This window comes from Arachis ipaensis, chromosome B07, assembly GCF_000816755.2.
Source record: "Arachis ipaensis cultivar K30076 chromosome B07, Araip1.1, whole genome shotgun sequence".
NCBI lineage: Eukaryota > Viridiplantae > Streptophyta > Magnoliopsida > Fabales > Fabaceae > Arachis > Arachis ipaensis.
The window spans coordinates 62,554,146-62,567,509 of record NC_029791.2 but is presented as its reverse complement, the minus strand read 5'-3'; the positions used below and the strand labels follow the sequence as shown (position 1 = coordinate 62,567,509).

Genomic DNA, 13,364 nt, shown 5'->3' with positions numbered 1-13,364 from the left:
TTCGTTAACTAGGAGGAGGGATATTCATGGGGATTCAATTAACAAAGCTCCATTGAAGGACTTTTGCGACCAGATTTCTGACCAGAGTTTTGATTCCAGGCTCAGAATCATCTTTGACATGTAACTAATTCATTACTTCTATACTTAATTTTAGAACTAGGAAAAGAAATTGGTTGGTATTTTCTTTAATTCCCACCATTAAGTATGTTAACCTTCATTTAGAATAATGCAGGGTTGATAAAGATGCAGATAGAAGAATCACCGAGGAAGAAATTAAAGAGGTTTATATGAATTTTCTTTTTAAATTCATCAACAGAAAAATTAGAATGTAGTGAAGTAGTTTTTATCGGCAACCTTTTTTCCTTTCCTAGCTTTGCATTTTGTTCCCATGAGAATAGGAGTTTCCTTGATCACAAATGATCAATTCTGTTTTCAGATCATCTGCCTTAGTGCCACAACAAACAAACTCTCAAATATACAGCAGCAGGCTGAAGAATATGCAGCTTTGATCATGGAAGAACTAGACCCTGAAGAGACAGGATTTATCATGGTATTTACATCATCCTATTTCATCTTTCTTGCGACTTCCCTCGCCTCCTTCGTGCAAGCCCTCAAAAGTACAAATTGCACCTTGATTCAGGAGAAACAGGGTTAAGCTTCCTAAACCACTCAACAGTCTAACTGGCTTCAATGCATTTTGGTACTCACATCATCTCTTTGTCATTGTCTATGCCTTGTTGATTGTTCATGGAATCAAACTTTTCTTGACCAAAGAGTGGTACGAGAAAACGGTTAGTAACTTCAGTCCCTTTTTCTTTGTATAAATTGCACTAACACTTTCCTGAGGTTAAAGTTAAACAATATACAACTGATGAACGAATTTTTGATGGTGTAGAATTTCACAAATGAATTCTCGTTGCAAGTATAATTTCTAAACCAACAATAATCCTTTGATACAAAAATTTGGTTGTCACAAGTAACAAACCCCTATAAAAATAACCGAAGTATTCAAATCTCGGGTCGTTCTCCCTAGGAATTGCAATAAAGTATTCTTGTTATTGGTTATGAAGTATGTTTGGGGTTTTTAGGATAATAGACAAGAAATATAAATGGTAAAAGAAATAAGCTAACAATTAACAAAGCTCTTGGCAAGGTATGAAAACTAGAAGTCCTATCCTCATTATCCTCCTCAATTGTGACAACAATTGCCCATTACTCTCACTTAGCTAATGAAGGAAAGTCAAGTGGATGAATTAACTTGATTCCAAAAGTCCTACCCTAATCATGATGAAAGACTAGCTTTAGTGGCATTCAAGTTAATTAGCAACTTCTAATTATCAATTAACAAAAGAATTAGATAACTCAAGAGTCACTAATTACTCTACCCAGGCCGAGACGAGAAAAACCTACTCTATAATCCAACCAAGCATTTCATCAAATACTTGGGATGTATATAAGGAAAGTAAAATCAAATTGCAAGAATTATAAATCTACAACTACTAATTGCAAGGAATTAAACAACAACAAAGCAATTCAACAATAAAGGAACATGAATCATAAATTGCATTAAAAGAGAAATAAGAGGAACAAGAGTGCATCAACATAAAAGTAGAGAATTACAAGAATTAAATGCTAAACTAGAGAGAGGAGATGTAGAAGAACAAGAATTACAAAAGGAAAAGTAAATCAAAGCATGAAACTAACCTAGATCTAAGAAATCCTAATCTACCTCTAACCTAATTCTAGAGAGAAGAGAGAGCTTCTCTCTCTAAAAACTAACTTTTCCTCCAAAAACTAAACTAAAACTAAACTAAGACTAATTGGTAACTAGATTGTTGATCCCCCTTCAATCCTTGGGTTAAATAGCATCAGAAGTGAGTTAGATTTGAGCCTGGGAAGCCCAGAAATTGCCCCCAGCAGATTGCCTTTAAGTGAGTCACGTGCGAGCACCGACGCATACGCGCGGGTCAGGCGTACACGTTGCTTGACAAATTGCTATCCACGCGTACGCGTCATGTATGCGTACGTGTCACCTTGAGACTTCACAATCCATGCGTGCGCGTTTGCTGCACGTGCGCGTCGATCTCAGCATCCCAAATCCTTGTTTCTTCATGAGTAGTTCTCCACTTGCATGCTTTTTCTCTCCACCCCTTTGATCCATTCCTAGCCTTTCCAATCTGAATTCACTAACAAACATATCAAGACATCTAGTGGAATCAAAGGTGAATCAAAATTAGAAATTAAGGGCCTAAAAAGCATGTTTTCACACCAAAGCACAAATGAGGAGACAATCATGAAACCATGCTATTTCATTGAATAAATGTGGGTAAAAGGTCATAAAATCTCCTAAATTAAGCACAAGATAAACCCCAAAAATGGGGTTTATCAACCTCCCCATACTTAAACCATAGCATGTCCTCATGCTAAATTAAGAAGAAAACAAAGGGTATCAACATTTATTCAATATAACAACTACAAAATGCATCCTATCTAAATGCAACTATCTATATGAATGCAACTACTTGGTCAAAATAAATCAATTCCCAAGAGAAAATATATAGGCATAAGGGCTAATAGCCATAGCAAATCTAATCCACCATTGAATTGAGTTATTAAATATTTTTATAAACTTGCAAGAAAAGTGATGACCATAGGTGGAGACATGTAATTGAGCAATCGAACCCTCACCGAAAGTGTTTGCACTGTAGTCGCTCAAGTGTTTAAGGTCGATCCACTCAATTCTCTCCTAATAATGCTTTTCAAGATTTGTTCTTCTTCTAACAATCAACAAATATTTCGTGCATACATACAATTATCACGAGGTCTTTTCATAGGTTGTAATGGGGATAGGGTCAAGGTAGGATGCATATTTGGTGAATTAGACTTGAAATTTGAATCCTTGATAAGTTTAGACTTCCCACCTAACCTATGACATCCTATACAATTTCAAAGCTAACCTAACTACCCATTTTTCACTTTTTCACATACTCATGCATTATTTTCTTGATCACAACTCATATGCATTGATTGTTATTGCTTCACTTTGGAGAATTTTGTCCCCTTTTTATTTCTTTCTTTTTCTTTTTTCTTTCTTTTTCTATTTTTTTCTTTTCATATATATTTTTTTTCTTTTTTTTATTTTCTCATTTTCATTTTTTTTCTTTTTGAAATAAGGTATATACAAGAGCATCAATGCATATGGTTTTACCTTTTATTAACACATGAGCATGTACCTAATTCCCAATATTTTCAATCGAAATACAACACACACCTTTTACTCAACCAATGTCCCAAGTTTCTCCACTTGAATGACACACACACACACACTAGCCTAAGCTAATCAAAGATCCAAATTAAGGACATTTATTGTTTTTCGCTTCAAGGCTTGTAATGTGCTAAAATTAAGAACAAAGTGGGTTAATCGTAGGCTCAAAGTTGGCTAACAACGGAAGATAAAAGGTAAGACTATTTGGGCAAGTGAGCTAAATGAAATGATGGCCTCAATCATATAAATGCATGTTTACACAAAATAATGGACATAAAGAATCAAACAAATCAAAGATTACAATCATAGAAAGAGAATAATGCACACAAGAAGGGAAATAAGTGGTTATAAGATGTAACCACACCATTAGACTCAAAACTCACAAGTTTGTGTTCTTAGCTCAAAGACCATGTTCCACAATATATATATAATTCAAGCAAGTTCAATGAAAAGTTTTTCACTCAAATCAATTGGAATGTCAATGCCCTATAGATAATTTTCTCGAAAAATTTCATTATTTTGACTAAGTTTATTATGTATAAATATGCAAAAATAAGAAAATGAAACTAAAAATCCTAAAAACCTAAAATGAAATGCAAAAGTGTTAGGATTAGAAACTTATCACCCAAAAGTGCCGACTGGTCAGACGACCTCCCCACACTTAAAAGTTTGCACCGTCCTCGATGCATTCAAATATAAGCAAGGAGGTACGACGACCCTCCGGATCGCCATCTTCAGCTGGTAGGTCAACCGGTGCTGCGTGTTCTTTCTTCCGCTTCCGTTTTTGCTTGTGGTGCATCATTCATGAAAAATAAAAAATAACACCGTAAGATGAGAAAATACAAAAGCAAGGAAGCATACATTGTTGGAATGAGGTAAATCACTAGAATGGGGTGAGTGAATTAGTGTGACATTAATGAAAAATAGGTGTGTGACTTCTAAATTGTGCGCGGTTTAGAACACACACTAGCATGAAAGGCGATGTCACAAAAGAAGCATGCACGTCACTCATCCTAGCGTGCTTGAGATGCTTTAAACTTGTAGGTTAAGATAACCAAACAAGCAATAAAGAAGCATGAAAGCATTCAAGCTAAAAATATAGGGATGCATATGATCATGAAATACAATGCATTAAGATAAATGCACAACATCCATCAAGAGATTGCCTAATCAAAGAAAAAGGATTCAAATCACATGGTGGCTAAATCATGCAATTCAAACGGACATAAAAAGCTTGAGAGCAATTCTCATGTACTTGGTATTCACAAAAGTTAAGCATTAAAAATTCAAACCAAGTAATAATTTGTAACCTCAACAAAGAATCCAACAATGAGTATAAACACAATGGTGTTAAGATAACATCCCATTTAGTACTCAGAAGCAATACACAGTAAACAAGATGAATAATCCAACACTTATAACGAAAAACAAAAAGTGAAATGAAAAATAAACTAACTAAACAACTAACTAATTATCTAACAAAAAGAGATAGTTATGGATGGTGTTTGGTGGTGTTGGAAGAAGGGTAGGAGAAGGGAGGAAGAAAGAAGAAGAAAAGAAAGGAATGGGAAGAGGATGAGAAAAGAAGGTGATGGGAGAAGGCCATCCACGCGTACACGTCTGTCACGCATGCGCGTGGATTGAGGTGCAAGGGACGACCACGCGTGCGCGTCGATGGCTTATTTTGAGAGCGACGTGTACGCGTCGTGTACGCGTACGCGTGGGTTGATTTTTGTGCCTCAGGCACAAAGTTCGCACGATGTTGGCACAACTCTTGGGAAAATGGCTTGGAGGTGAAATTTTTGCATCCACACGTACGCGTGGGTGACACGTGCGAGTGGATGGTTGAAAATGCTTGAGTCACGCGTACGCGTGAGGCGTGCGTACACGTGGGTTGGTACTCTGTTTTTCAAAATATTTCATGTTTTTGCACCAAACCAAGCATTCCAAACCCCCAAACAGCTACCAAAACACCATAAAACCTTATTCAACATATTAAACTACCAACTAAACTCAACAACCCAATAAAAACATGAAATTAAGCTAATTACCAATATGTACAAAAGAGAAAAAGGAAAGATTTTACCATGGTGGGATGTCTCCCACCTAGCACTTTTGTTTATTGTCTTTAAGTTGGACTTATGGGGAGCTCCTCTCAAGGTGGCTTGTGCTTAAATTTTTCTTGGAACTCCCACCAATGTTTGCTTCTCCATTGTTCCCCAAGATTTCTCATGAGTTGCACCAAGTCTTGATGGAGTTCTTCACAACCTTGGGGCTCCCAAAGTCGATCCTCTTCTTATAATCCGGGATCCCACACTTTATTTTCGCACCTGTCTTGAAGTTGATCATTATTGTTCCAACCGGGTGGCAAGCAAGATGAATTCTCAATGAAGTGACAAAAAAACATCCTTCTAAACCCCTAAATCCATCTAGTTGAGCACAATTCCAACCTTTATATTTCATGTTTGATGTATCAACCATAATGAGCCTTGATTTGCAACGCCAACCACGAAACATCTTTCTTTTATGCTTCATTCCGCAGAGTGTCCTAAGTTGACCATCTGTTTCAAGCAAGCCATACTCAAGTGGGATAATGAAGCTAATAGAAATGAATTTTACCCACCCAAATGAAGGAGTAGATGGCAACCTAGGCAAAGACGCTTCCAAGGGTCTTGACAAAGCATATTCAACTCCCGTCCTTCTTCTTCTAAGGACTTCCACCTCTTCACAAGTTTTCTCAAATGTAATCCTTTGTTCAACAATTTTATCTAAGCATTTTCCCTTACTCAAATCATAATTGGGAGAATGAGAGAGGTTTACCTCCACAACGCTTTCAAATCCACCGAGGAAAGGTTCTTCATGCTCAAAGGATTATTCACCACTAAGACTTGATGCTTGATCTTCATCACCAAGGGAACTCAACTCTTGCTCTATCCCGTCCAATTCTTCATATGGAATATGCCTTGGAGGTTATGCACATTCCCCCTTAGCATCAAATTCAATCATCTTGGAGGGGTTTTCTTCAAATCTGGGTTCTCATGGAGGTTCCGCATCTCCTAAGTCTTCAATCACTTCTTCCTTTTCTTCAACAATTATAGCTTCCTCCAATTGTTCCAACACAAAGCAATATTCCTCATTTTCCACCGGAGTTTCCAATCTCTCCCTTATGCTATGCTCTTCAATTGATTCTCCACATGTGGCTGTGGAGCACTTTGAGTGTTCAAGCATTGGGAGGCTAATCGGTTTATCACCCCATTCAAAGCATCTATAGATTCTTGTGCCTCCCTTTGCATTTCTCATTGTTCTTAAAGTAGTAAAGTGAGAGAATCATCAATTGGGGCTTGGGGTGGGTAGGAGGGTTCATTATTTTGGAGAAAGGGTTCATAATAGAAAGGTGGTTCTTCTTGGTAAGGGTGTGGCAGTTCAACACTCTCCACTCCTTCCGCTTGTTGCACAACATGCTCCATGGTTGTTTGAAGTTAATCCAATTCTTTCTTGAGATGATCCCTTGACTCTTGTTCCGCTTGGATAACATGATTAGGATCATATGGCTCTTGGATCGATGGACATGAATATTCTTCCATGGAGGGTTGTGGTGGAAGGTAGAATTTATCTTTTTATTGAAAATTTTCATACATTAGAGGTGGTTCATCTTGGTAATAGTATGGAGGGGGTGGTTCTTGGAAGTGTTGAGGTTGGAGCGGTGGTAGTTCATATCGCTCATATGGTTGTTGGTATGGTAGGTAAGGATTAGGGTCATATGGAGGTGTTTGGTGAAAAGAGGCTTGTGAGTGTGGTAGATGGTTATGTTGAGGATATGGCTCATAGGCATATGGTGGTGGTTCTTGAAAGTCACAAGGGAATTCACCATAGCCATTTGATTGGTATGCATCATAGAATGGCTCTTGTTCATAGTGTATTGGTGGAGGTTGTTGCTATGAACATTGATCATATGCATATGGCTCCTTCCACCTTTGGTTGTCCCATCCTTGATACACATTCTCATTAAAGCTTCCATTTCCTACAATATAGTTAGAACCAAACTCATAGCCAAAGTGAGAATTCATAATAGCAAGAGAAAATAGAAACAAAAGCTAATAAGAAATAATGAAATAAAGTCCTAGAACTAGCAAAAACTAATAAGCAATCCAAAAATCAAGCTATTCACAATATTCATATATATACAATAACCAATAACATAACACCATTACAATTCTCCGGCAACGGCACCATTTTGATGAACGGATTTTTGATGGTGTAGAATTTCACAAAGAAATTCTCGTTGCAAGTATAGTTTCTAAACCAACAATAATCCTTTCATACAAAAATTTGGTTGTCACAAGTAACAAACCCCCTATAAAAATAACCGAAGTATTCAAACCTCGGGTCGTTCTCCCTTGGAATTGCAATAAAGTGTTCTTGTTAGTGGTTATGAAGTATGTTTGGGGTTTTTGGGATAATAGACAAGAAATATAAATGGCAAAAGAAATAAACTAACAATTAACAAAGCTCTTGGCAAGGTATGAGAACTAGAAGTCCTATCCTCATTATCCTCCTCAATTGTGACAATAATTGTCCATTGCTCCCACTTAGTTAACCTCTAACTATGAAGAAAAGTCAAGGGGATGAATTAACTTGATTCTACAAGTCCTAGGCTAATCATGATGAAAGACTAGCTTTAGTGGCATTCAAATTAATTAGCAACTTCTAATTATCAATCAACAAAAGAATTAGATAACTCAAGAGTCACTAATTACTCTACCTAGGCCAAGAGGAGAAAAACCTACTCTATAATCCAACCAAGCATTTTGTCAAACACTTGGGATGCATAATAGGAAAGTAAAATCAAATTGCAAGAATTATAAATCTACAACTACTAATTGCAAGGAATTAAACAACAACAAAGCAATTCAACAATAAAGGAACATGAATCATAAATTGCATTAAAAGAGAAATAAGAGGAACAAGAGTTTGGTATGCGAAATTGTTACTCAGGTTGTGAATTGTTGTTCGAAATCCTCACTTGACACCTTCACGCCACAAGCACATGGTTAGGGACAGCTTGGTTTAGCCGCTTAGGCCAGGATTTTATTCCTTTGGTCCTCCTATCCACTGATGCTCAAAGCCTTGGGATCTTTTTTATTTGCCCTTGCCTTTTGGTTTTAAGGGTTATTGGCTTTTTGCTCTTGCCTCTTGGTTTAAAGAGCTTTTGGCTTTTTCTGCTTGCTTTTTCTTTTTCTTTCTATGTTTTTTTCGCCTACTTTTTTTTTTCTCTGCAAGCTTTGTTCTTTGCTGCTTTTTCTTGCTTCAAGCATCATTTTTATGATTTTTCAGATTATCAAATAACATGTTTCCTAGTCATCATTCTTTCAAGAGCCAACATTTTTAACATTCTTAAACAACAACTTCAAAAGACATATGCACTGTTCAGGCATTCATTCAGAAAACAAGAAGCATTGTCACCACATCAATATAATTAAACTAAGTTCAAGGATAAATTCGAAACTCATGTACCTCTTGTTCTTTTGAATTAAAATAGTTTTTATTTAAGAGAGGTGATCAATTCATAGGACATTCATAACTTTAAGACAAAGTTACTAACTACTAATGATCATGTAATGAAGACACAAACATAGATAAGCACATAACATAGAAAACGAAAAACAGAAGAAATAAGAACAAGGAATGAATCCACCTTAGTGATGGTGGCAAGCTATGGTCATCTTGTAAATCTCAGTCAGGCGGATAATAATTGATTATGGAGTTTTCGAAAATAGATAATAAACTAAGGATAAAAATACTTATGTAATTCATTGGCGAGAATTTCAGATAAGCGTGTAGAGATGCTTTCGTTCCTCTGAACCTCTGCTTTCCTGCTGCCTTCATCCAATCAATCCTACTCCTTTCCATGGTTGGCTTTATGCAAGGGCATCACCGTTGTCAGTGGCTACATCCCCTCCTCTTGTGAAAATGGTCCAAAATGCCCTGTCACGACACGGCTAATCATCTGAGGTTCCCGATCATGCTGGAATAGGATTCACCCTCCTTTTGCGTCTGTCACTACGCCCAGCACTCGCGAGTTTGAATCTCGTCACAGTCATTCAATCATTGAATCCTACTCGGAATAACACAGACAAGGTTTAGACTTTCCGGATTCTCTTCAATGCCGCCATCATTCTAGCTTACACCACGAAGATTCCGATTAGGAGATCTAAGAGACACTCATTCAATCTAAGGTAGAACGGAAGTAGTTGTCAGGCACACGTTCATAGGGAATGATGATGATTGTCATGTTCATCACATTCAGGTTGAAGTACGAATGAATATCTTAGAAGCGAAATAGATGGATTGAATAGAAAATAGTAGTACTTTGCATTAATCTCTCCGGACTAAAATCTAAGTATTTCCCCTGAACCATTGTAACATAGTTCTTTGGATCCGGGTTCTTACTTTGATCATGGTTTTTGGTGATCCATGCATTGGCATAGAACTCTTGAACCATTAGGATGCCGACTTGTTGGATGGGATTTGTTAGAACTTTCCAACCTCTTCTTTGAATTTCATGTCGGATCTCCGGCTCTTGTTTGTGACTTGTTTCTGGCGTTTAACTCCAGACAGCAGCATAGAACTGGCGTTCAACGCCCTTTTACGTCATCTAAACTCGGCCAAAGTATAGACTATTATACATTGCTGCAAAGCCCTGGATGTCTACTTTCCAACGCAATTAGAAGCGCACCATTTTGAGTTCGGTAGCTCCAGAAAAGCCACTTTGAGTGCAGAGAGGTCAGAATCCAACAGCATCAGCAGTCCTTCTTCAACCTCTGAATCTGATTTTTGCTCAAGTCCCTCAATTTCAGCCAGAAAATACCTAAAATCATAGAAAAGCACACAAACTCATAGTAAAGTCCAGAAATGTGAATTTAACATAAAAACTAATGAAAACATCCCTAAAAGTAACTAGATTCTACTAAAAACATACTAAAAACAATGCCAAAAAGCGTATAAATTATCCGCTCATCACAACACCAAACTTAAATTGTTGCTTGTCCCCAAGCAACTGAAAATCAAATAGGATAAAAAGAAGAGAATATACTATAAATTCTAAACTATCAGTGAAACACAGCTTTATCTTAGGTGCCATCAATGGTAATGGAAAAACAAAAAGCTTATGCTTTTACCACACCAAACTTAGAATTTTGCTCGCCCTCAAGCAAGAGAAGAAAGAATAGGTGAAGAAGAAGAAGAAATGGAGGAGAGGGAGAAGGGGTTGTGTTTTGGCCAAGAAGAGAAGAGAGGGTTGTGTTGTGTGAGAATGAGGAAGAATGGAGGGCTATATATAGGGAAGGGAGGGGGGTGAAGGTTCGGCCATTTAGGGTGGGTTTGGGTGGGAAAGTGATTTTGAATTTTGAAGGTAGGTGGAGTTTATGAGGTAGGTTTATGGGGAAGAGTGGATGGATGTGAGTGGTGAAGAGGTGATGGGTGAAGGGTTTTGGGGAAGAGTGTTTATGGGATTGTGTGAAAGAGGGGTGAGAAGAAGTAAGTGGAGGTAGGTGGGGATCCTGAGGTGTTCAAGGATTTACAACCTTGCACCAAATTGGGCATGTAAAATGCCCTTGCACACAACTCTGGACGTTCAGCACCAGGTTGGTGCTTGTTCTGGGCATTGAACGCCCATTTGTAGTCTATTTCTGGCGTTGAACGCCAGAACCATGCTTGTTCGGGGCGTTCAGCGCCAGCTCTCCTCCAGGGTGCATTTCTGGCGTTCAAACGCCCAGATGCTGCCCATTTCTGGCGTTCAGCGCCAGAACCATGCTCTGTTCTGGCGTTGAACGCCCAAAACATGCTTCTTACTGGCGTTTAAACGCCAGTAAGGTCTTCCTCCAGGGTGTGATTTCTCCTAGGATGATGGATTCATCCTCTTCCTTTCCAGTGTCTAGGACTATGAAATCAGCAGGGATGTAAAGGCCTTCAACCTTTACTAAAATGTCCTCTACTTGTCCATATGCCTGCTTTCTTGAATTATCTGCCATCTCTAATGAGATTTTAGTGGCTTTCACCCCATAGATTCTCAGTTTCTCTATTATAGAGAGAGGCATGAGGTTTATCCCTGAACCAAGGTCACACAGAGCCTTAAAGATCATGCTGCCTATGGTACAAGGTATTATGAACTTTCCAGGATCCTATCTCTTCTGAGGCAATGTCAGTTGATCCTGATCACTTAGTTCATTGGTGAACAAGGGAGGTTCATCTTCCCAAGTATTAATGCCAAATAATTTGGCATTCAGCTTCATGATTGCACCAAGGAACTTGGCAGCTTGCTCTTCAGTAACATCCTCATTCTCTTCAGAAGAGGAATACTCATCAGAGCTCATGAATGGCATAAGGAGGTTCAATGGAATCTCTATGGTCTCTAGATGAGCCTCAGATTCCTTAGGTTCCTCAGAGGGAAGCTCCTTATTGATCACTGGACGTCCCAGGAGGTCTTCCTCTTTGGGGTTTACGTCCTTCTCCTCTCTTGTGGGTTCGGCCAGGGTAATTAATTCAATGGCCTTGCACTCTCCTTTTGGATTCTCTTCTGTATTGCTTGGGAGAGTACTAGGAGGGATTTCAGTGATCCTTTTACTCAGCTGGCCCACTTGTGCTTCCAAATTTCTAATGGAAGACCTTGTTTCATTCATGAAACTTACAGTGGCCTTGGACAGATCAGAGACTAAGTTTGCTAAATTAGAGGTACTTTGTTCAGAGTTCTCTGTCTGTTGCTGAGTAGATGATGGAAAAGGTTTATTATTGTTAAACCTGTTTCTTCCACCATTATTAAAGCCTTGTTGAGGCCTTTGATCCTTCCATGAGAGATTTGGATGATTTCTCCATGATGGATTATAGGTGTTTCCATATGGTTCACCCATGTAATTTACCTCGGATGAAACAAACAAAAAGTTAGTTAGTTAGTTGAAACAAATTTGAAAATCAATTTTGAAAAGATAAGAAGATAAGAAGTTATAAAAGATATTTTGAAATTAAATTTTTGAAAAAGGTGAGATAAGAAGATACTTTTGAAAAGATATGATAGAAATTAGTTTTTGAAAAAGATTTGAATTTTTAAAAACACAATTAATGACTTGATTCATAAGAAATCACAAGGTATGATTCTAGAACTTAAAGTTTGAATCTTTCTTAACAAGCAAGTAACAAACTTGAAATTTTTGAATCAAAACATTAATTGATGATGTTATTTTCGAAAATCATGAGATAAAATTAAGAAAAGATTTTTGAAAAATATTTTTGTAATTTTCGAAAATAACTAAGAAAAAATGAAAAAGATTTGATTTTTTTGAAAAAGATAAGATTTTTAAATTGAAAATTTGATTTGACTCATAAAAACAACTAGATTTTAAAAATTTTTGAAAACATCAAATCTAATTTTCGAAATTTTAAGAGAGAAAAAGGGAAAGATGTTTTTTTTTTATTCATCACCGTTGTCAGTGGCTACATCCCCTCCTCTTGTGAAAATGGTCCAAAATGCCCTGTCACGGCACGGCTAATCATCTGAGGTTCCCGATCATGCTTGAATAGGATTCACCCTCCTTTTGCGTCTGTCACTACGCCCAGCACTCGCGAGTTTGAAGCTCGTCACAGTCATTCAATCATTGAATCCTACTCGGAATACCACAGACAAGGTTTAGACTTTCCGGATTCTCTTCAATGCCGCCATCATTCTAGCTTACACCACGAAGATTCCGATTAGGAGATCTAAGAGACACTCATTCAATCTAACGTAGAACGGAAGTGGTTGTCAGGTGAATCCTACCCGGAATACCACAGACAAGGTTTAGACTTTCCGGATTCTCTTGAATGCCGCCATCATTCTAGCTTACACCACGAAGATTCTGATTAAGAGATCTAAGAGATACTCATTCAATCTAATGTAGAACGGAAGTGGTTGTCAGGCACGCGTTCATAAGGAATGGTGATGATTGTCACGTTCATCACATTCAGGTTGGAGTGCGGATGAATATCTTAGAAGCGAAATAAGATGAATTGAATAGAAAACAGTAGTACTTTGCATTAATCTTTGAGGAACAGCAGAGCTCCACACCTT

General features: G+C 37.7%; 1 long non-coding RNA gene across 1 annotated transcript in view; it reads left to right on the top strand.

Annotated features, from left to right (window-relative positions):
• LOC107608374 overlaps positions 634-13,364 on the top strand; it is a 16,778-nt gene continuing 4,047 nt past the window's right edge. Inside the window, exons 1-2 of the long non-coding RNA XR_001612838.2 lie at positions 634-791; positions 6,936-6,938. This is a non-coding gene — a long non-coding RNA (uncharacterized LOC107608374). The remainder of the gene's footprint in view (positions 792-6,935; positions 6,939-13,364) is intronic.